Source organism: Giraffa tippelskirchi, chromosome 10 (genome assembly GCF_054371585.1).
Source record: "Giraffa tippelskirchi isolate mGirTip1 chromosome 10, T2T-mGirTip1v1.2.pri, whole genome shotgun sequence".
Lineage (NCBI taxonomy): Eukaryota > Metazoa > Chordata > Mammalia > Artiodactyla > Giraffidae > Giraffa > Giraffa tippelskirchi.
The window spans coordinates 142,938,692-142,961,595 of NC_137284.1; the positions used below are offsets into that span (position 1 = coordinate 142,938,692).

The 22,904-nt window shown below is 40.4% G+C and overlaps 1 protein-coding gene across 12 annotated transcripts in view; it reads right to left on the reverse strand.

Moving 5' to 3' along the window:
• Window positions 1–358, reverse strand: part of CNOT4 (CCR4-NOT transcription complex subunit 4) — a 146,160-nt gene extending 145,802 nt beyond the window's left edge. For all 12 annotated transcript variants that reach the window (XM_081532999.1, XM_081532990.1, XM_081532995.1 and 9 more), the window contains exon 1: window positions 159–358. The gene's annotated coding sequence lies outside the window, so the exon portion shown is untranslated. The remainder of the gene's footprint in view (window positions 1–158) is intronic.
• Window positions 359–22,904: the final 22,546 nt, after the last annotated feature.

A 22,904-nucleotide genomic window follows, 5' to 3' on the forward strand; every position in this document is an offset into this window, starting at 1 on the left:
GTTTGTTTTTCGAAAAGTGAGTGTTATCTCGTTTCCCCTGTTTGCGCTTTTTGGAGCCACCACCCTTCTTCCCATCTTCACCATTAATCTCCAGTGACGAGGTAATCCTAAATTGTCCTGTACAGAAGTACAAGAGAACAGAAGACCCACGCACTTACAAAAATGTGTTTCTGATGAGGTCAATTTGAGAACATTATGAAGACTTTGCATATTAGTGCTCGGTTTCCAGTCTGCACAGCTCTGCGCGCGGAGTTCACAAACCCTTCACACATCAATACATGCCAACGAATATAAGAATGCACTCGCAATTTCTACGAGCGCTGAGGAATCCTCAATCTCGAAAATCAGTCAGTGTACTGGTCCCACCCACAGTCCTCCTAGAATTCTGGTGAAAGTGGCGCTCCAAGCAGTCGTTTTTGCTTATTGCGTGTTTTCCTCACCCATTCATACAACAGATACTCATGGAGCTCCTCCTGTGTGCCCGGCACTGTTCTATACATGGGGAGGCGACGGTGAGCAAAATAGATAGCATTCTCCGTTTCTATTCTAGGAATTCCTGTATCTATTCCAGTGTGTGTGTGTGTTGGGGTGAGAGAGAGAGGAAGCAACATATGATTAAAATGCATAGTGCATTGTAACTGATGAAAAAAAAACAGAAGGGGAATAGGAAGAGGTTTCAGTTTTAAATCTATGAACCTAATCCCATAGTGAGCAGCTTTTTCATTTTTAAAAAATACATTAGTTATTTGTGTTTCAGTTTCTTCACTATCAAGCTTAGACACAATTATTTGGTGAATACCTAAAATATGTAATAAACTCACAATTTCCCCAAAATTTGAAATTGTAGAATCATGAGATTATTATCTAGCAAGCAAAATTGAGAAAATCGTTTGGCTTCACCACCTTTAGGTAACTGTCTAAACATTCAGTATAAGAGACGTGTTTTTTTTTTTAATGTGTGTTTGTTTTTTTAATTACCAATTATATGGTGAAATATAAGCCAAGTAATGCAAAGACCAAAATAAAAAGATCTTAATCATCATTTAATCCATCATCTTATCCTACACACCTTTTTTTAAGAACAGTGTCTTCACAGTGTCTCTTGAATTAGCCTAAAATGAAATTCAGGGATAATTTATAAATTTCATTGACATACGTGACTTTGTTTTAAATCAAAATAATGTCCTATATATGATATAAAAAGTACAAAAAAGTAATTTATAATACAGTGATTTGTAGTTCAGTATGTAAATGCTCAGACATATCTAGTCTAGAAAATATAATCAAATCATCATTTGTTGGCTCCTGTAAATCTCCATGAATGTGAAAGCTCCAAATACCAACTGACACAAGTATGGTGATTTGGCCACCTCTAGTGACAACGGTAATCTGTCCTCAGTGTCCACTGGAGATGCATTCCCAAAGCACTCACTGTTAGAATTGTGTAATAATTAGAAACAATGTTGGTGAGAAGTTGCTCAATGACACAGATTGCCCAGTCTGGTGCTCTGTGAGGAACTAGAAGGGTGGGATGTGGGGAGGGGAGGGAGACTCAAGAGGAAGGTGATATATGTATAATTATGGCTGATTTGCATTGTTGTATGGCAGAAACCAATGCAACATTGTAAAGTAATTTTCCTCCATTTAAAAAATAAAATTTTTTAAAAAGCAAAAAAAAAAACCCTTGTGTTTATATGCAAAATAGTTATTCATATATATACTGATCATATATATATATACAGGTATTTCACCTATACTGAGGACATTTAAAATATACGAAGGACACACAAAAAATTTTCATATAAGGAAGATTCCCATGTTTTGCAGGAAGTCTTGGGCTTCCCTGGTGGCTCAGCTGGTAAAGAATCCGCCTGCAAAGTGGGAGACCTGAGTTCAATCCCTGAATTGGGAAGACCCCTTGGAGAGGGGAATGGTTACCGACTCCAGTATTCTGACCTGGAGAATTCCATGAACTTGTATAGACTATGGGGTCTTGAAGAGTCGGATGCGACTGAGCAACTTCCACTCATTCACTAGCTTACATGGCCCTTATCCTCTAAAGGTCAGTAGTACCTCCAGGAGTATTCAACACTAGGGGGCAATACCATACCTGCTGACAGTCATTTATTCCTGGAGATTAAGAGTAAAATGACATTTCCTAGGTCACCAACTAATTAGTGACAGAGTCATAACCCTCCCAGGCCAATGCTCCTTTTACAGTATTTTACCAGTTTTTCATATATGTATATGTGTATGTGTTGTATGTATAATTTCATATAGACATCCAACATTTTTTTTCATATCATTTAAAAAATTAACATTAAATTCTATTACCTCACTGCCCAATGACTCCTAGGACTTCCTAGGTAGCTCAGTGGTAAAGAATCCTCCTGCCAATGCAGGAGACTCAAGAGATGTGCGTTCGATCCCTGGACTGGGAAGATACCCTGGAGGAGGAAATGGCAACCTGCTCTAGTACTCTTGCCTGGAAAATTCCTTGGACAGAGGAGCCTGGCAGGCTATAGTCCATAGGGTCACAAAGAGCCAGACGCAACTGAATGACTAAGCACACACAATGATTGATTCCTTGGTGCAGCATATACAATCTATTCACTCAATAAATGTTTTTTACCTTTGAGTATTGTGCTAGGAGGTGTTGGTGGTACAGTACAGCAACACATTGTCTCTGTCCTCATAGCAGATGGTACCTAGTGGAAGAGACAGAGATGAAATAATCAGACATTTAAATGAATACAATATATAAATATAATTTCTTATAGATTATTATAACTGGTGATGAGTACTGTGAAGGTGTTTACAAGATGTTATGAGAGTGTTTAAGGGGGGAACCTCTTTTTTTTTTCTGTTTTTTATAGTTTGTATCTACCAAGCCCAAACTTCCAATCCATCCCTCTCCCTCCTCGCTGCCACCCACAACCATAGGTCTCTATGTCTGTGAGTCTATCTCTGCTCTGTAGATAGATTCATTCGTGCCATATTCTAGATTCCATATGTAAATGATATAATATGGTTTTTGTCCCTCTCTTTATGACTTATTTCACTTAGTATCATCTCTAAGTTGCATCCGTGTTGCTGCAAATGCAATTATTTTGAGGAAAACCTAATTTAAATGAGTGAGCAAGAGGAGGATGTGTGCATGTGTGTGTGCTCAGTTACTTCAGTCGTGGCTGACTCTTTGCGACCCTATGGACTGTAGCCCACGAGGCTCCTCTGTCCATGGGATTCTCCAGACAAGAATACTAGAGTGGGTTGCCATGTCTGAGCAAGAGGATGATAGTCAGGGGAAATCTTTACAGGTTAAGAGTTAAAAATATACAAGAATTATGAGTAGGGGGGAACCTTATTAGAAGGCCAGTATGGATTATGGTGAGCAAGGCGATGTGGGGGGTGTAAGGTGAATTAAAGAGAAGCAAGGGCTGTATCATACCAGATCCTTGCAGGCCATGATAGGTAATGTGGATCTTATTCCACAGGAAAAGGAAAGTTTTGAAGGAAAGAGGCATGATCTCACTTACATTTTTAAAAGGCCATGCTATGGAATGTTTGTCACTGAGGAAGTTACCAATTTAATTTCTGTACTTCCATTCTCTGGAATAATATACAGCTATATAAAAAAGAGAAAGGGAAAGAATCTGAATCAACCTAAAATCAACCTGAAAGAACGTCCATGACATGTTATTATGTAAAAAATAAATAAGTAAGTTATAACATGATGTATTGTGTATAATGTTACCCATTTTTTAGAAATAAGAAAGAAGCAATCTATATTTATGCAGAGCACAGAGAAAAGAATGGGCAGCTGGTTACTTTGGGGGGTTTCAGTTGGAAAGGGGTAGAGGGAGTATACAACTTTGTCTTTATAAATTGCTATATGGATCTAGTATGTATATGACTTATTCAAGGTCCGTCTAGTCAAGGCTATGGTTTTTCCAATGGTCATGTATGGATGTGAGAATTGGACGGTGAAGAAAGCTGAGCACCGAAGAATTGATGCTTTTGAACTGTGGTGTTGGAGAAGACTCTTGAGAGTCCCTTGGACTTCAAGGAGATCCAACTAGTCCATCCTAAAGGAGATCAGTCCTGGGTGTTCATTGGAAGGACTGATGTTGAAGCTGAAACTCCAATACTTTGGCCACCTCATGCGAAGAGTTGACTCATTGGAAAAGACTCTAATGCTGGGAAGGATTGGGAGCAGGAGGAGAAGGGGGCGACAGAGGATGAGATGGTTGGATGGCATCACTGACTCGATGGACATGGGTTTGGGTAAACTCCGGGAGTTGGTGATGGACAGGGAGGCCTGGCGTACTGCGATTCATGGGGTCGCAAAGAGTCGGACACGACTGAGCGACTGAACTGAACTGATTAGTCTTATACATTTAAAAAACAGATCAATCTGCTGTGTGGACAATGGATAGGAGAAAAGCTATAGAATGAAAATGGAGCAACTAATTAAGAGAATATTTCAGTTATCCATATGGTGGTTCTGATAGTGGTGGCAGTGAAGATAGCAGAGAGGTGATGAGTTCAAGATCCATTTCCTGAGGTGGAAACAATAGGACTTAGTGATATAATGGATCAGGAGGCAGTCCCATGAGTAACTCTCAGGTTTTCTGATTTATTTGGCTTTGTAGACGGTGGCTCCTTTGATCCCAGGAGAATGGTGAATATTGAAATAGCATCTGTAGGGAGAAGAACAGCTTCATCCAAAACACAACAGCATTTCAGGGAAATGATTGCCCATCTGAGTTGGGTGATCTTAAAAGTCCTGCCAATTGTATTTTGCCCAACTTAGTGGTTTTTCTCTAATAATGCTTATCTGATTGGGTTCTGCCAAAGAAACAACATACAGTTAGGTTTATGCTAGAGAAGGAGAATGAAAACAGGAAACATTATGGGTTATTTCCCATTTTTTTTAACCTTAACAAATAATTAATATATGGATGTTTTCAATAAATAAAAATTTCAAGTTATATTCTTAGACTATAGTCTCAAATGTAGATCTACAGGGCCAAAGGAAATGATCAGCTTTATGACACTCGTTATGGCCAGACTGCTTTAGTATTAGTGAATATTAATGCCATTTTACATGAAGGCTTTTTTTTCCCCAAAAAATCCATTTGCTTGGAGTTTTATTGTTCTTATTTATCTTTTATAGTTTTAATTATTTAGTATTTGAGTGCTAAAATTGAGTATGTGGAAGTGAACAAAGCACTAAGCTCCCTCAAAGATCTTAGAGTTTAAAAGAAAAGACAGAAAATAAGTTAAAAAGCAAGTAAAACTCTACTTATTTGTTGTCAAAGTATTAAGAAGGAAAAAGAACAGAGAAATAGATACATCAGGAGAGGATTTACTTTAAATTGGACAGCCTCTCTAAGTTCAGTTCAGTTCAGTTCAGTCGCTCAGTTGTGTCCAACTCTTTGCGACCCCGTGAACTGCAGCACGCCAGGCCTCTCTGTCCATCACCAACTCCCGGAGTCTACCCAAACCCATGTCCATCGAGTCGGTGATGCCATCCAACCATCTCATCTTCTGTCGTCCCCTTCTCCTCCCGCCCTCAATCCTACCCAGCATTAGGGTCCTTTCCAATGAGTCAACCCTTCGCATGAGGTGCCCAAAGTATTGGAGTTTCAGCTTCAACATCAGACCTTCCAATGAACACCCAGGATTGATCTCTTTTAGGATGGATTGATTGGATCTCCTTGCAGTCCAAGGGACTCTCAAGAGTCTTCTCCAACACCACAGTTCAAAAGCATCAATTCTTCGGCGCTCAGCTTTCTTCACCGTCCAACTCTCACATCCATACATGACCACTGGAAAAACCATAGCCTTGACTAGACAGACCTTTGTTGGCAAAGTAATGTCTCTGCTTTTAAATATGCTATCTAGGTTGGCCATAACCTTCCTTCCAAGGAGTAAGTGTCTTTTAATTTCATGGCTGCAATCACCATCAGCAGTGATTTTGGAGCCCCCAAAAATAAAGTCTGACACTGTTTCCACTGTTTCCCCATCTATTTCCCATGAAGTGATGGGACCAGATGCCATGATCTTAGTTTTCTGAACGTTGAGCTTTAAGCAAACTTTTTCACTCTCCTCTTTCACCTTCATCAAGAGGCTCTTTAGTTCTTCTTCACTTTCTGCCATAAGGGTGGTGTCATCCGCATATCTGAGGTTATTGATATTGGAAGTGGTCAAACAGGAGATGGCAAGAGTGAACGTTGACATTCTAGGAATCAGCGAACTAAGATGGACTGGAATGGGTGAATTTAACTCAGATGACCATTATATCTACTACTGTGGGCAAGAATCCCTTAGAAGAAATGGAGTAGCCATCATGGTCAACAAAAGAGTCCGAAATGCAGTACTGGATGCAATCTCAAAAACAATAGAATGATCTCTGTTAGTTTCCAAGGCAAACCATTCAATATCACGGTAATCCAAGTCTATGCCCCAACCAGTAATGCTGAAGAAGCTGAAGTTGAACGGTTCTATGAAGACCTACAAGACCTTTTAGAACTAACACCCAAAAAAGATGTCCTTTTCATTATAGGGGACTGGAATGCAAAAGTAGGAAGTCAAGAAACACCTGGCGTAACAGGCAAGTTTGGCCTTGGAGTACAGAATGAAGCAGGGCAAAGGCTAATAGAGTTTTGCCACGAGAACGCACTGGTAATAGCAAACACCCTATTCCAACAACAGAAGAGAAGACTCTACACGTGGACATCACCAGATGGTCAACACCGAAATCAGATAGATTATATTCTTTGCAGCCAAAGATGGAGAAGCTCTATACAGTCAGCAAAAACAAGACCGGGAGCAGACTGTGGCTCGGATCATGAACTGCTTATTGCCAAATTCAGACTTAAATTGAAGAAAGTAGGGAAAACCACTAGACCATTTAGGTATGACCTAGATCAAATCCCTTATGAGTATACCGTGGAATTGACAAATAGATTAAAGGGTCTAGACCTGATAGACAGAGTGCCTGATGAACTATGGACAGAGGTTCGTGACATTGTACAGGAGACAGGGATCAAGAAAATCCCCGTGGAAAAGAAATGCAAAAAAGCAAAATGGCTGTCTGAGGAGGCCTTACAGATACCTTGAAAGAGAAGAGAAGCGAAAAGCAAAGGAGAAAAGGAAAGATATTGCCATCTGAATGCAGAGTTCCAAAGAATAGCAAGGAGAGATAAGAAAGCCTTCCTCAGCAATCAATGCAAAGAAATAGAGGAAAACAACAGATTGGGAAAGACTAGAGATCTCTTCAAGAAAATTAGAGATACCAAAGGAACATTTCATGCAAAGATGGGCTCCATAAAGGACAGAAATGGTATGGCCCTAACAGAAGCAAAAGATATTAAGAAGAGGTGGCAAGAATACACAGAAGAACTGTACAAAAAAGATCTTCATGACCCAGATAATCACTATGGTGTGATCACTCACCTAGAGCCAGACATCCTGGAATGTGAAGTGAAGTGGGCCTTAGAAAGCATCACTACGAACAAAGCTAGTGGAGGTGATGGAATTCCAGTTGAGCTATTTCAAATCCTCAAAGGTGATGCTGTGAAAGTGCTGCACTCGATATGCCAGCAAATCTGGAAAACTCAGCAGTGGCCACAGGACTGGAAGAGGTCAGTCTTCGTTCCAATCCCAAAGAAAGGCAATGCCAAAGAATGCTCAAACTACCACACAATTGCACTCATCTCACATGCTAGTAAAGTAATGCTCAAAATTCTCCAAGCCAGGCTTCAGCAATACGTGAACCGTGAACTTCCAGATGTTCAAGCTGGTTTTAGAAAAGGCAGAGGAACCAGAGATCAAATTGCCAATATCCGCTGGATCACTGAAAAAGCAAGAGAGTTCCAGAAAAACATCTATTTCTGCTTTATTGACTATGCCAAAGCCTTTGACTGTGTGGATCACAATAAACTGTGGAAAATTCTGAAAGAGATGGGAATACCAGACCATCTGACCTGTCTCTTGAGAACCCTGTATGCAGGTCAGGAAGCAACAGTTAGAACTGGACATGGAACAACAGACTGGTTCCAAATAGGAAAAGGAGTACGTCAAGGCTGTATATTGTCACCCTGCTTATTTAACTTATATGCAGAGTACATCATGAGAAATGCTGGGCTGGAAGAAACACAAGCCTCTCTAAAGAGATGGCTTAATCTGAAATTTAAAGGATTGGAAGGAATCACCCATTTATAGAAGAGAGAAGGAGAAGGAAATGGCAACCCACTCCAGTATTCTTGCCTGGATCGAGGAACCTGGCAGGCTATAGTCCATGGGGTCCGAAAAGTACATGACTGAGCTATTAACACTACCACCCATTTAAAGAATGGCCTGTATTAAGATGCCAATGTGGGAATTAATTTAGCATATTCCAGGAATGGAAAGTTTACCAGTGAAGTCAGGGCATTCAAAGGCAGAGTGGTAGAAGATGGAGTTAGGGAAGAAGGTAAAATCTAGTCTATAAAGGGTTTTACATGGAATTTGGATTTTGTTCCAAGTAGATTGAGACAATTGAATGGCTTGAAAAAGAGAAGTGACATAATCAATTTGTCTTTTCAAAAGATCAGTGGGGCAGTGATGTGAAGAGTGGATCAAAGATGGCTGGCAAGAGTATATAGAAGTGGAGAGACCAGTTAGGAAGCTGTTGCAAAAGTGCAACCTGGAGATAATTAGTTTAGACTATGGCAGGGCTGCAACTAGGATGAAGTGAGGGAGGCTCTTGCCTTGGGCACAGAATTTAAGCAAGCTCTCAAAGATGCAGTCATCAAGGTAAATAACATTTTGATAGTATACGTTTAAAAATCAACATTAATGCAAAAAAATCCATGGTGAAAAAAACTTTAAAATATAAAATAAAGACAAAATCTGACCCCGAGTTTACACAACCCTTCCTCACTTTCCTCCCACTAATTCTAGCCCTGGTTCCAATAAAAGTTTTGTTTTTTTTTTTAAACTAAGACAAGTAGCTGGCACTCAGTTACTTTGCTAGTTTGATATTTTTCTTACTCATTTATATAAAAGAAAATACAAATGCTCCATTAATTTATATACACTAACCAAACAGTTCCACTCCTGGGTGAGTGTGTGTGTGTATGTATATGTGTATGCCAGGAGACTTAATGGCAGCATTAGTTGTAATACCAAAAGCACTGGAAATAACTCAAATGTCAATCAATAGTAAAATGGATACATTGAGTAATTTAATACAATATATTACTGTACAGCAAAAATTAAGAAAAAGGATTAACTTCAGGTACACATTTCAATTTCAAGGATGAATTCCAAAAACAAAATATAGGGCAAAAGAAGAAAATCGTACATAAATATATAATGGTATGATACATTTTATATGGAGTTCAAAAATAGGCAAAATTAAATAATATTGCCCAGGGATACATAGGTAGAGTTAAAACTACAAAGAAATATAAGGACATGTTTTATACAAAATTCAGGACATGGTTATCCCTACATGGTGGAGAAAGAGACATGACCTTGGAGGGTTACACAGGGAACTTCTAAAGAACTGAGGCTATTTCTTTATCTTGTAGACTTACAGGTGTTCAGGTTACTATTATTTTTAAGAGATGCAAATACATTTTGTACTCTCCTTTGTGTGATTTGCTTCATGGTGAAAACAGTTATATTATTCAGGGACATACTCATGAAAAAATTGAATTACTAATCAGGTTTCCGCAGCTGAAAGACACCATGTCTGAATATTTTTGCAGGTTCATTTTACCAATCATTCAGAGAAATCGATAATGCCTCTCTTATTCAACTTCATCACTTATGGAGATAAATGCAGCATAATTTACCACATCAGCAGATTAAAATAGAAACTACATGTAATCATTCTAATAGATGCAGAAAAAGCTTTCAATAAAAGACAATGGTCAATTATTAAAATATATATTTTAGCAAAACAGAAATAAAAAGGAACTTCCTTAATCCACTAAAAACCTATAGCAAACATTACACATAATAGTGGAATTTTAAAAGCATTTTCTTTAAAATATGGCAAGGATGTCATGCTATCATTGTTACTGTCCCGTATCATACAAGAGGGCCTAGCCAATGCAAAAAGACATAAAAAGGAAACAAGAGATATAAGAAAACTAGGAAGAAAAATGACCTGCTCATTATATACAAACATGATCGTCAGCATAGAAAATTCAAAAGAGGATATATGAACAAATAAGAGGATTCAGCAAGGTCATTGAAGACATCAATATACAGGAATCAAGAGCATTCCTATATGTCAGCAATCAATATGAAACTGCAAAAAATGCACACGACAAAATTGATTTGTTAAGTTTGGGCGATGGGTGTTCAACTGAGAGATTAGGATTTCTTTTTGGTAATAGCATGCAAAATGATTTCGATCAACCTTTCCACTATTGTGCAAAAGGAACAGAGGCCCACACACACTGCTCGTGCTGCATAGTATAAATGCAAATAAGATTTAGTGAGGAAAACATTCTGGAGATGCAGCACACATATTATTCCTCATTTATCCCACAGAGACACATGCTTAAACCTGGCATAAATATGTGGGGTATACTCCCTGTAAGGGAGTTTTCCAAGTGATAAACCAAACTTCCAAGATACTATTGACACTTATACAGAATGGAAAATGGGGAGCATCTAGGCAATTGTGTAAAAATGAGAATCTCCTGGTTGAGGAATGACCTGTTAGAAGAGAGAAGCTTCTGGAGCTCAGATTCTGATAATAGCCTTTTTTTTCTGTTGTGATAACTCACATACCTGTATGAGTAGTTATTACAGCAAAAGTACTATGTAACTATCCCCTAAATGCAGTGACTTAAAAAGAATTATCATTTGCTGTCTCTCATGCAACTGTCGGAGAAGGCAATGGCACCCCACTCCAGTACTCTTGCCTGGAAAATCCCATGGACGGAGGAGCCTGGTAGGCTGCAGTCCATGGGGTCGCTAAGAGTCGGACACGACTGAGCGACTTCACTTTCACTTTTCCCTTTCATGCACTGGAGAAGGAAATGGCAACCCACTTCAGTGTTCTTGCCTGGAGAATCCCGGGGACGGTGGAGCCTGGTGGGCTGCCGTCTATGGGGTCGCACAGAGTCGGACACGACTGAAGTGACTTAGCAGTAGCAGCATGCAACTGTAGGTTAGCTGGAGGTGGGGGGTGTCAATGTACCTAAACTGGGCTCACCTGGGTGCCTCTGCTTCCATCTGCAAGTCCAGTTGGAGTTGGCTGTTGCAGGTTGGGCTCAAGACTGCTTTTATGTGCCTTTATTCTGGGGCCCAAGCTGAGGGGGCAGCAGCTTCTTAAGGAAAGTTCTCATGACAATGAGGGAGATAGATGCAAGAGGGCAAATCCAAATATGCAAGCAAATTGGGCAACAGCTTAGTAGTCAAAGCAAGTCACCCAGCCAGCTTCAACATCAAAAGAACTGGAAAGCAGACTCTTCTTAGGAAAGTTGCTGTGCTGTGCTCAGTCATGTCTGCTCTGTGACCCCATGGACTGTAGTCCACCAGGCCCCTCTGTTCATGGGATTGATTCTCCAGGCAAGAATACTGGCATGGGTTGCCATTTCCTACTCCAGGAGATTTTTCCAACCCAGGGATCAAACCCGCGTCTGTTGCGTCTCCTGCACTGGCAGGTAGATTCTTTACCGCTGTGCCAGTTGGGTTAGGTAAAATGAATATTTGCTGAACAATAATCTAATCTACCACAATACTACAAGAGGGACAGGAGTGAATCTCTAGGATCGTCTAGATTTGTCTCTCTTCCCTTCCTGGCTTTTGGGGCCTCATTAAATGAGTTGCTTTATCCCTTCACTAAAGACAACTGAGAAGAAGTTGGATAAATACCAAGAAGCATTTACTAAAAAGCATTAATGTGGCAGGCCTTAAACCTGGGAAAGAATTGGAACTTGAGATTAACTGAAGCCATTTCTGTCGAAGGGGCATTTGCTTATACCAAATAAAGGGGATGAGGAGCACCTGAGAGACAAAGGTGCCAAAGGTAAAGATCCCTCTCCTGTTAAATATGCTAAAGAGCTACTGCTTTTACTCTGGAGGCATTTGTTAATCAGAGGGGAATAGCTTTAAAATGGAGTAGCTTCATGGACACATGAGGTTTAAGAAACAGGGGTTGGGATTCAACACATCTGAAGGTGGAGATCTTCTGCCCTTGACTGGGACCCAGAAAACCCCTATTTCAAAAAGTAAGGGTAAGTACCCTCCAGTGGGTCATCTCAGTAACCCAGTCTTGCCTTTGACTGCATGAACCATCAGGTACTTGGTTGAAGAAAACAAAAATTTGCTGGAGGAAATTTACATTATCTTAGCTTTTAAGTTAATCCTAAAGATAATATTTAAAATAAAATGTCTAAGGAACAGTGAAAGATTATGGAATACACCTCAAGTCAAAACAAGGCAGGATTGAACACCAGTTGCCCACTACAGTAGATGCATCATTCAGTTCAGTTCAGTAGTTCAGTTGTGTCCGACTCTTTGCACACCAGGCCTCCCTGTCCATCACCAACTCCTGGAGTTTACCCAAACTCAAGTCCATCCAACCATCTCATCCTCTGTCATCCCCTTCTCCTCCCGCCTTCAATCATTCCCAGCATCAGGGTCTTTTCCAATGAGTCAGTTCTTTGCATCAGGTGGCCAAAGCATTGGAGTTTCAGCTTCAACATCAGTCCTACAAATGAATATTCAAGGCTGATCTCCTTTAGGATGGACTGGTTGGGTCTCCTTGCAGTCCAAGGGACTCTCAAGAGTCTTCTCCAACACCACAGTTCAAAAGCATCAATTCTTTGGTGCTCAGCTTTCTTTATAGTCGAACTCACATCCATACATGACTACTGGAAAAACCATAGCCTTGACTAGACGGACCTTTGTTAGCAAAGTAACGTCTCTGCTTTTTAATATGCTGTCTAGGTTGGTCACAACTTTTCTTCCAAGGAGTAAGCATCTTTTAATTTCATGGCTGCAGTCACCATCTGCAGTGATTTTGGAGCCAAAAAAAATAAAGTCTGCCACTGTTTCCACTGTTTCCCCATCTATTTCCCATGAAGTGATGGGACTAGATGCCATGATCTTAGTTTTCTGAATGTTGAGCTTTAAGTCAACTTTTTCACTCTCCTCTTTCACTTTCATCAAGAGGCTCTTTAGTTCTTCTTCACTTTCTGCCATAAGGGTGGTGTCATCTGCATATCTGAGGTTATTGATATTTCTCCCGGCAATCTTGATTCCAGCTTGTGCTTCATCCAGCCCAGCATTTCACATGATGCACTCTGCATATAAGTTAAATAAGCAGGGTTACGATATACAGCTTTGATGTACTCCTTTTCCTATTTGGAACCAGTCTGTTGTTCCATGTGCAGTTCTAACTGTTGCTTCCTGACCTGCATACAGGTTTCTCAAGAGGCAGGTCAGGTGCTCTGGTATTCCCATCATTAATGTGTCCTTTTTCTCTCTTCCCTGTCTTACTTTCCATGCTTCCTCTGTACTCTGCATTTCTTGGAATCATCTCCCACATAACTTCTTTCACCCAAGTTCTTACCTCTGGGTTTGCTTCTGAAGGACTCTAAGCTCACCCAACAGGTGGGACAATCACAGAACCCCCAGCACAATCAAGATAGAGGGCAGGGACTTCCCTGGTGGTCCAGTGGTTAAGATTCCACACTCCCAGTGCAGGGGGCCTGGGTTCATTCCCTGGACTGTAAAAAGGGATCCTGCATGCCAGACTATAAAAAGAAAAAGATGCTACGCACTGCAACTCAAGGTCCCACAGGCTACAACAAAGATCTAGTGTGCCGCTAAATAAATAAATGATACGAGGCAGTGCCTGCATCCTAGTAAGTTTCCTCGTACCCCTTTGCTGTCAGTCCTCTCCCCCTACTCAATTCTCAAGCAACTGCAGACCTGCTTTCTATCACTATCATTTTGCTTTTAACATATTTTCAAATAACATGGAAACGATTTAAAATTTCTTTCACTTTGTTGATTTTATTGAATGGCAGTTTTAAGAGAATTTGTGTGATTGAAACTGCTAACCTTGTCCAGGAAGGAGCCCAGGGAGAATCTCATTTGTATCTATTGCTATTAGAGGTTTTATATACGTCTGATATCTTTGGGAGGCTGAGGGATGGCCACCAGAATTCTATCTGTAGAAGATCCCGAAGAATCTCCTGAGAGACATGAGTCTCCTGGGAAGAACCTGGCATAAAGGACTGTAAGAAAGCCTTAGTCATTGGAGGGCCAGGGGATGATACTGACTCATGTGTGTTACTCAGATCTGCATCCCAATTCAGCCCCCTCCATAAACTCATATCTGAGTAATGCAGGTGTATGTACTGGGGAGAGAAGGAAATGTGAGCTATGAGTCAACTCTGAAAGAGCAATGTCCCTACAGTCTGTGTGACATTGATATACGAGCTTCACGTTGTTGATACTCATTCATAAGCATGACACCCAAAGCACATTTGCCCACAGTTCAGAGATGCTTTAGCACCTTGAAAAATTCAGCATATCTTCTGTGACGATGCACGGAGAGGGAGGCAATGGTGACTAGGACAAGTGACAGTTTAGTGAGCACCAGCAGTCATGATGGGTGCCTTCACGTGACTTGACAGGAGGCAGAACCCTGAGCAATTCTGCTACTGGAGTTCAAGAAGTAAATAGTATATCCCAATGACTAAGAATCTGAACTTTGGAGTCAGACAGGTCTAGATTGAAACTCCAAATATGATGCCACCCTACCTACATGAGGTGCCAACTAATGGTGGCACTGTTGTTGTTCAGTCACTAAGTTGTATGTGACTCTTTGCAACCCTATGAACCCTATGAAACCCTATGCAGCACACCAGGCTTCCCTGTCCTTCACTATCTCCCAGAATTTGCTCAAACTCATGTCCATTGAATCAACAATGCCATCTAGCTATCTCATCCTCTGTCACCCCCCTTCTTTTCTTGCCCTCAATCTTTCTTAGCATCATGGTCTTTTCCAATGAGTCGGCTGTTCACATCAGGTGGCCAAAGTATTGGAGTTTCAGCTTCAACATCAGTCCTTCCAGTGAACACCCAGGACTGATCTCCTTTAGGATGGACTGGTTGGATCTCCTTGCATTCCAAGGGACTCTCAAGAGTCTTCTCTAACACCACAGTTCAAAAACATCAATTCTTTGGCACTTAGCATTCTTTATGATCCAACTCACATCCATACATGACTACTGGAAAAACCATAGTTTTGACTATACAGACCTTTGTTGGCAAAGTGATTTCTCTGCTTTTTAATATGCTGTCTAGGTTGGTCACAGCTTTTCTTCCAATGAGCAAGTGTCTTTTAATTTCATGGGTGGAGTCATTGTCTGCAGTGATTTTGGAGTCCAAGAAGGTTAAATCTGTCACTGGCAGGTGTCTGATTTTAACGATTCTTTCATTCATTCAACACATACTTACTGAGGACCTACAATGTACCAGGCGCCTTTGAGTGAGCAAAGCAAATGAGATCAAGGGCTCAACTCCCTCTGTGCTAGTATCACAAAGAATCACACAACCCGCTTATGGTGTCTTACTGTTCCCAAGTTATAGAGCCTTTGCCTCTTTCCACCAAGCTCCCTTTGAACAACTGGACTTGAAATCTGCAGTTTTGCCCTGGATATCTTCATCAGTTTCCTCTTGATTCTCTGTCCTTCCCCTTTCCTACATGCAACCAGTTCCTACTTGCTGGGGAGAAAAGGATTCAGACATTTCTCCTTTAATAATCCTGATAATCTCATTGGAAGAGAAGTGAAGTGAAGTGAAAATCGCTCAGTTGTGTCTGACTCTTTGCAACCCCATGGACTATACATGGATTCTCCAGAACAGAATACTAGAGTGGGTAGCCTTTCCCTTCCCCAGGGGATCTTCCCAACCCAGGGATCAAACCCTGGTCTCCCACATTGCAGGCATATTCTTTACCAGCTGAGCCACAAGGAAAGCCCCACTGGAAGAAAGGAGAGCTATCTAATACCCAGAGACCAGTGCAGCCTTTATGGACCTTGCCCTGCCTTTTACTTTTCTGGTCTCACATGATGAGACCAAGTCTATAGGTCAGTGTTAGAGGTTTTCCCATTTTGGACCCAGTTCTTGGGATCTCTGCTCTTATCCTTTTTTCTGTTGGAGGCTGGCCCCAATCACTGTATCAGTCAGGGTTCTTGAAGACAAAGAACAGCGATGGGGCCTGGCTAACAAAAGTGGGAAATAAATGTATTAGAGGGACATCAGATGACTCATTCAGTTGGCTGAGAAATGGAGAACCAGGCTTGGAAAACAGGCAGGAACCAGGGGGCTGGCAGCTGCAGCAATCTGGTTAAGAACATGAATGTCACAGCTACCACATCCATCACAACTGTTCTGCATGGCTTAAATGGCCCTGTTGCCTCTGTTGCATACTGCCACAGGTCAGTCCAACTCAGTCTGCCTCCTTGCATCACTCAGAGTCCCAGAAAGAGCATCTAACTGCAGAGCCTAGGTCACATGCATGGTCTCTAGCTGTCCAGATACTCAGGCAAAACTCGTTGGCATATTAATTGACATTTTTGCTTTGTTTCCCTGGTTTCCCCGGCTGATACTCTTCCAAGTTGAAAGGATCAGGATTGGTCGTGGAGATGTAAAGTCCTGTTAGCCAGAAGGCTTCCATGGATTTCATGCTGACCCTGCTTGGTCTGATCATTGCAGAGCCATCCTTTGGATATTATCCTTTCTTTTCAACTTGAGACTAGCCTGTAGTTCCATTTTAACCCCCTTGCCCTTGTTCTCTGTCTTTTCCTTTGCCATGTTTATCTGCAACACTATTTGAACCTGTTTATTCTGCTCTGTTTTTGTGACTAGGACTCTTCTCTCAGCTTTAATCATTTCAAAATTATCAGTCCCATGTTCTATACCTTTTCCAGCTTTAAGGCTTTTGTAAACTGCAGCTAGAGAAGCCCCTGTGCCACAGCGAATACCCAGCACAACCAATAATAATAATAATAAATGAAAGTTCTGTCTTTATGTAAAAGAAGGCTTTTGTACAGTGGAAAAATCTGTGCACATGTAGCTAAAGTTATTTCTCTTCAACCATCTTGTGCTGCTATCCGAACTACTTAACTCTTAAACCAACGTACTCATAAAGAGAACGTTCGTTCCAAAAACTCCAGTTTTCCATGTATATTATCATATGTGAAACAGAACACCATTCCATGTTCGATGCATGAGACAAATGCTCAGGGCTGGGGCAATGGGATGACCCAGAGGGATGGGATGGGGAGGGAGGTGGGAGGGGGGTTCAGGATGGGGAACACATGTAAACCCATGGCTGATTCATGTCAATGTATGGCAAAAACCACTACAATATTTTAAAGTAATTAGCCCCCAACTAAAATAAATAAATTTATTTTAAAAAAAGCAAAAAAAAAAAAAAACAACCCAAAACTCCAGTTTTCTTTTGCATGTTACAAGCCTCTAATTCTTATTATACTCACTGTCCTCCTACATTATTAGAGATTTAAAATATTTTCCTTTTTTAAATTTTCAAAATGAGTACCCCATAAAAGGGTTTCAAGGACTTCTCCAGTGGCTCAGACAGTAAAGAATCCACCTGCAATGCGGGAGACCTGGGTTCGATCCTTAGGTTGGGAAGATCCCCTAGAGGAGGGCATGGCAACCCACTCCAGTATTCTTGCCTGGAGAATCCCCATGGACAGAGGTGCATGGTGTGCTACAGCCCATGGGGTTGTAAAGAGGTGGACATGACTGAGCGACTAAGCAAACAGCACAGCAAAAGGGTTTCAAAGTGCCTTCTTTCTCAGTGTTTACCTAATACTACTTCCCTCTGAAATATTAGTTGTCTGTATGTTAGATATTTTCTTCTCAGCATTGTTTATAATAGCTTGTAATTATTTATAGAAGTTTTAATTGTCCAATGATAGTAGACAGGCTAAATAAATTATAGTATATTCATATGGTGGGATTCTGTATAGTCATATTAAGTAATGATACAGATCCATATATACTGGTGGGGAGCCATGTCCATCACGTTCTGGTGTGTAAAAAAAAGGAGAGACCAGAAGTGTGTGTATGGTATATTATCATTTGTGAAAAAAAATTTGTGTGTACGCAAAGAATGTCTTCAGAAGGATATATGAGAAACTAGTAACGGTGACTCCCTCTAGAGATGAAATCTGTGGGCTGGAGGAAGAGGTGAGAGGGAGAGACTGTTTTCACTGTATGCTCAATATGGTACCAAAATAAAATAAATTATTTCTACTGAGGAGAACATCCAGACACAAAGATCAAAACTGTAATAATTTATGATTCATCGGAAAGACCTTGAGAAACAACTCCATTTAATGACTTTGGGTTCATGGTTTAAATATTTTCTGATTTCTCACCTGGGTTTGATTGCAACAAAAACTTGGGGAAAACAGGATTTGGGGTTTCACATTATCTCTTTGGAGAGGCTGATCTGCATTTTGGGAGAGCCATTCTAGATCACTTGTTCTAATCTTCTATTTAATCCCTTTTCAACAAGTATTTATTGAACACCTGTTGGAACCAGGCCCAGTGCTACACACTGAAGTGGCCCATATGCTGTGAACAGGTTTCATATTCTGATGAGAATGAAGTGGGAGAAAATATAAACTTGACCATGATAACTCTTGCTCCATCACTGAGGGCACAGTTCTGTGTGACTTTCTCGTTACAAGTCCTTGAAATACCAGTAAAGAGACTCAAGAATTAAAAAAAAAATTTTTTTTATGTTCAGGCACATTTACTTCCAAACTATGCCTTTCTTTCCTGTCAGTAGTCCAGTAAGTATCAAATAGTTCTTAAGAAAGCAGGATTCAATTTTCATGGCAGAAGATTTTGTAGAACAATTAAGTAAGTAATAAACTGCAGAAAATGTCATAGAAGTTTCTGTTAGAATATTTTAAATATGCATTTTTAATTTTGTTTCAATATTTTTTCACAAAATGTACTTGGGACCTGAGAGATTAGAGCCAAATAATGCTGCATGTTTGGAAATAAAATCATTCTTTTAGCCATTTTTTCCCATTTGGCACTCTACTGACATCTAGCAATGCTGTGAAAATCCAGTTCTTTAGTTCTTTTCCAAAGATTTAGACAACTATTTCCACCTTGAGACATTTGTAGAGACTAAATAAAAGTCAGAGTAACTGAGACAGAAATGTCTGGTACTTCATTCAGCCAAGTTGCAATTGTAATGTTCATCATCTTTCTACTGGGTAGATCAGTGAAATATAAGCCTGAGTCATAAAGGAAGCCATCAAGAAGCCAGTCGGAAAACTAATTGACCACAAAAGCCTAAGGAGCAGCAGTCCCAGATTATACAGTGCATACAGACATAGGTTTCATTCATTCATTCATGTATTTATTCAATTTAGTAGTAATGTGGACTCTGAAATCAGACTGCCTGGGTTTTAATCTTTGTAACTTGGTAACATTACTAGTATGTGACTTTGTTCCAGTCATTCAGCTTCTCTGTGCCTCAGTTTCCTTAGCTGTAAAATAGTATATACTGCTTTATTGGGTGTTTAATATTTGTCCTTTGAACAGCGCCTGACCCACAGTAAACATAGACGTGCAGTTAGATTAACTTATACATTAGTTTAACAAATATGCATTGAGCAACTCTGTGGTCCAGGCATTGAGGCTGATGCTTGGGTTACAGCAGTGAATAAGAGTCACAGAATCTGCCTCCTTAACTTTGAGATGATGAGGAACACACAAACTTGTGATAACAGAAAATGTGAGTGTTTTGATAGGGGATGTAGAAGGCATTACGGGAATGCAGTATGGAGGGACATCCCTAGCCCTTATCAAAGGGAAGTCTGGCTGTTTTGGGGAGGAACTTTTCGGGTACCAGAAGGGGCAGTAGAGACTAGTGGGTAAGTGACCCTGAGAACCCCAGCTTTCTGGGTTTGCATCATGGCTCCATCACTGCTCATGTGAACTTGAGCAACTTATTTAGCCTCTCCATACCTCAGGTTCTTCATCTATAAAATGGGAATCATAATTATATCTGCCTCTTTGAGTTATAGTGAGGAATCAATGAATTTATACATCTAAAATACTTAAATGGTACCTGGAATATTGTAAGCACTTTTTAAGTATCTTAATAATAAGTATTACTTGAGTATTAGTATTATTACTTAAAAATAAGTATTATTATTACATCATGAAAATAGAATGACATATGATAATACTCTTGTAGTTAATCTTCTTTAGCTCTCTTCTTTAGGGCTTCCCTGATGGCTCAGATGGTAAAGAGTCTGCATTGCAAAGACCCAGGTTCAATCGCTGGGTCTGGAAGACCCCCTGGAGAAGGACATGGCAACCCACTCCAGTATTCTTGCCTGAAGAATTCCACCGACAGAGGTGCTGGTGGGCCAACTCTCTTCTTTAGCTTTACCTCTCCTTTTATGAGACAAGTGAAAATTTTAGAGCATTATGTTTCCTTGCATCTTTTGTCTAAATCAGTGGTATAACTAAAAACTTCCTGCTCACTTCCTCCCCTCTGAAGTCTAGCTTCTAAACAGGTTTTACTAGGGATTTTAAAATGATAGAAGCTGGAGTCATTGCATGCGTGGATAATACCAGTATGCCTTCTAAATGTATTTTGGCTTTCCTCTATGGGAAAGATCACTCAACTTGCAGTCAGAAGACTTAGGTTTCATGCATGGCTGTGACACTTTCTGGGTGTCCTTGGGCAAGTCATCTAACTTGTCTGATCTTCAGTTTTCTCATTTGTAAAATTGGAGAAGAATAATTCCTCATTTACCAAGTCCTTATGGGGACAATTGAGATTACATAGGAAGGAAGGAAGACTTTGTAACCTGTAAAGGTCTATTCAATTAGAAATACAGCTGATCTCACTTATATGTGGAATCTAAAATAGTCAAATTCAGGGCTTCCCCGGTGGCTCAGTGGTAGAGAATCTACCTGCCAGTGCCGGAGATACAGTTCAATCCCTAATCCAGGAAGATCTCACATGCAGCAGAGCGACTAAACCTGTGGGCCACAACTATTGAGCCTGTGCTCTAGAACCTGGGAGCCACAACTACTGAGCCCTCATGTCACAACTATTGAAACCCTCTTGCCCTCGAGCCCGTGCTCCGCAACAAGAGAAACCACCATGAGAAGCCTGTGTACAGCAGCTAGAGAGAAGCCCCCACTTGCCGCAACTAGAGAAACGCTCACGCAGCAGCAAAGACCCTGCCCAGCCGAAAATAAATATATAAAAAATTTTAAGAAAATAGTGAAACTCATAGAAGCAGAGAGTAGAAGTGATTTCCAGGGGCTGGGGGAGGGGGAATGAGGTTGAAGGGTATGAAGTTTCAATTATGCAAGATAATTAAGTTCTAAAGATCGTCTATAAAGAATAGTACCTATAGGTAACTATTGTTTACTTTTAAAATTTGCTGAGTTACTCAAGTGTTCTTGTCACATACACACACAAATAACACTAATGAAGGAGATGAGAGAAAACTTTGGGATACATTTATGGCTTTGATGGTGATGGTTTCACAAGTATATACTTAACCCAAACATATCAAGCTGTGTACATTAAATATGTACAGCTTTTTACATGTCAATCATATCTCAACAAAGTGGAAAAAAATTAGAAATATAGCCACATGCATGTAACATCTGATCTAGTTTTCCACATAGCTGGTCACTCCCGTGGCCCATTCATGTTGCCCAATAAATCCTCAGCCATTTGCCCCAAAGCTTTGGCTACTTATGTCAATTCTAGATCAATCTTGGAAGCCTAACTAGGGCTTAAATTGTGAGAGGGGTGGGTTTGTGGGTATGGGAAAGAAACTAACATTGTTTCCTTCTTTTTCACCCCATCCTCTTTCTTTTCTCTCTCCTTTTCTTCCTGGAAAACCTTTGATCCACCCATTCAACAAAATAAGAAGTAAGAGGAGTTTTTCTTCCTGTTCCTTACCTGTATTTCTGTGGTCCTTTATTTCCATCTGTATCACATGGAGAGTCATGGTGTATTGTGGTTATGTGTTGATGTGTGTGTTCTTCCTATGCCATCTCTTTATTGTTTGTTTGTTTGTTTCTCCTGGTGGGTTCTCAATAAGTGTTTGTTGGATTGAATTTACCTGAATACAATGTAACATAATTGAAGCTATTCGGAGTGTATTCCACACACTCAGATCAAGTGATTTATTCAAAAAAAGTTTCAAAGGGGTTAAAAATAGAAATCTGGATTCAGGCAGTTTTGTTCAGAGACTTTCAAGGGGGTAAAACAGCTCTGGCTGCAGGCTAGGGTCTTTGTAATGAGAAAAATGCAAATATGAAGAACTGCAAAACACCACCAGGGAAAAGTCTGGGTATTTTGAACCTTTGGCAGAGATGTATTTCTGTCTGGAATATACTTCCTTCTCTTCCCCACGTCTCTAATCTTAGTCATGGCTTAACCCAGTAGCACATAATAAATAAGCAAAATTTATAGAAATCTTTTTCTAAATCTTCATCCCTTGAAATTACAACCTGGCAATTTCTTCCCCCACCAATAATTCTGAATTCAACATGGAATATAAATATGGCAACTGCATATCCTGGCTTTTCCATCACAGTTTTGATATAAAATATTATCTCAGTCTCAGACTTATTTCTGTTCTGGTTCATATTTATGGGGGTCCTATAGTAAATTGAGTGACTTCTCAGGTGGCACAGTGGTAAAGAATCTGCCTATACCAATGCAGGAGATACAAGACATGTGGGTTCAATCCCTGGGTTGGGAAGATCCCCGGAGGAGGAAATGGCAACCCACTCCCGTCTTCTTGCCTGGAAAATCCCATGGACAGGGGAGCCTGGCG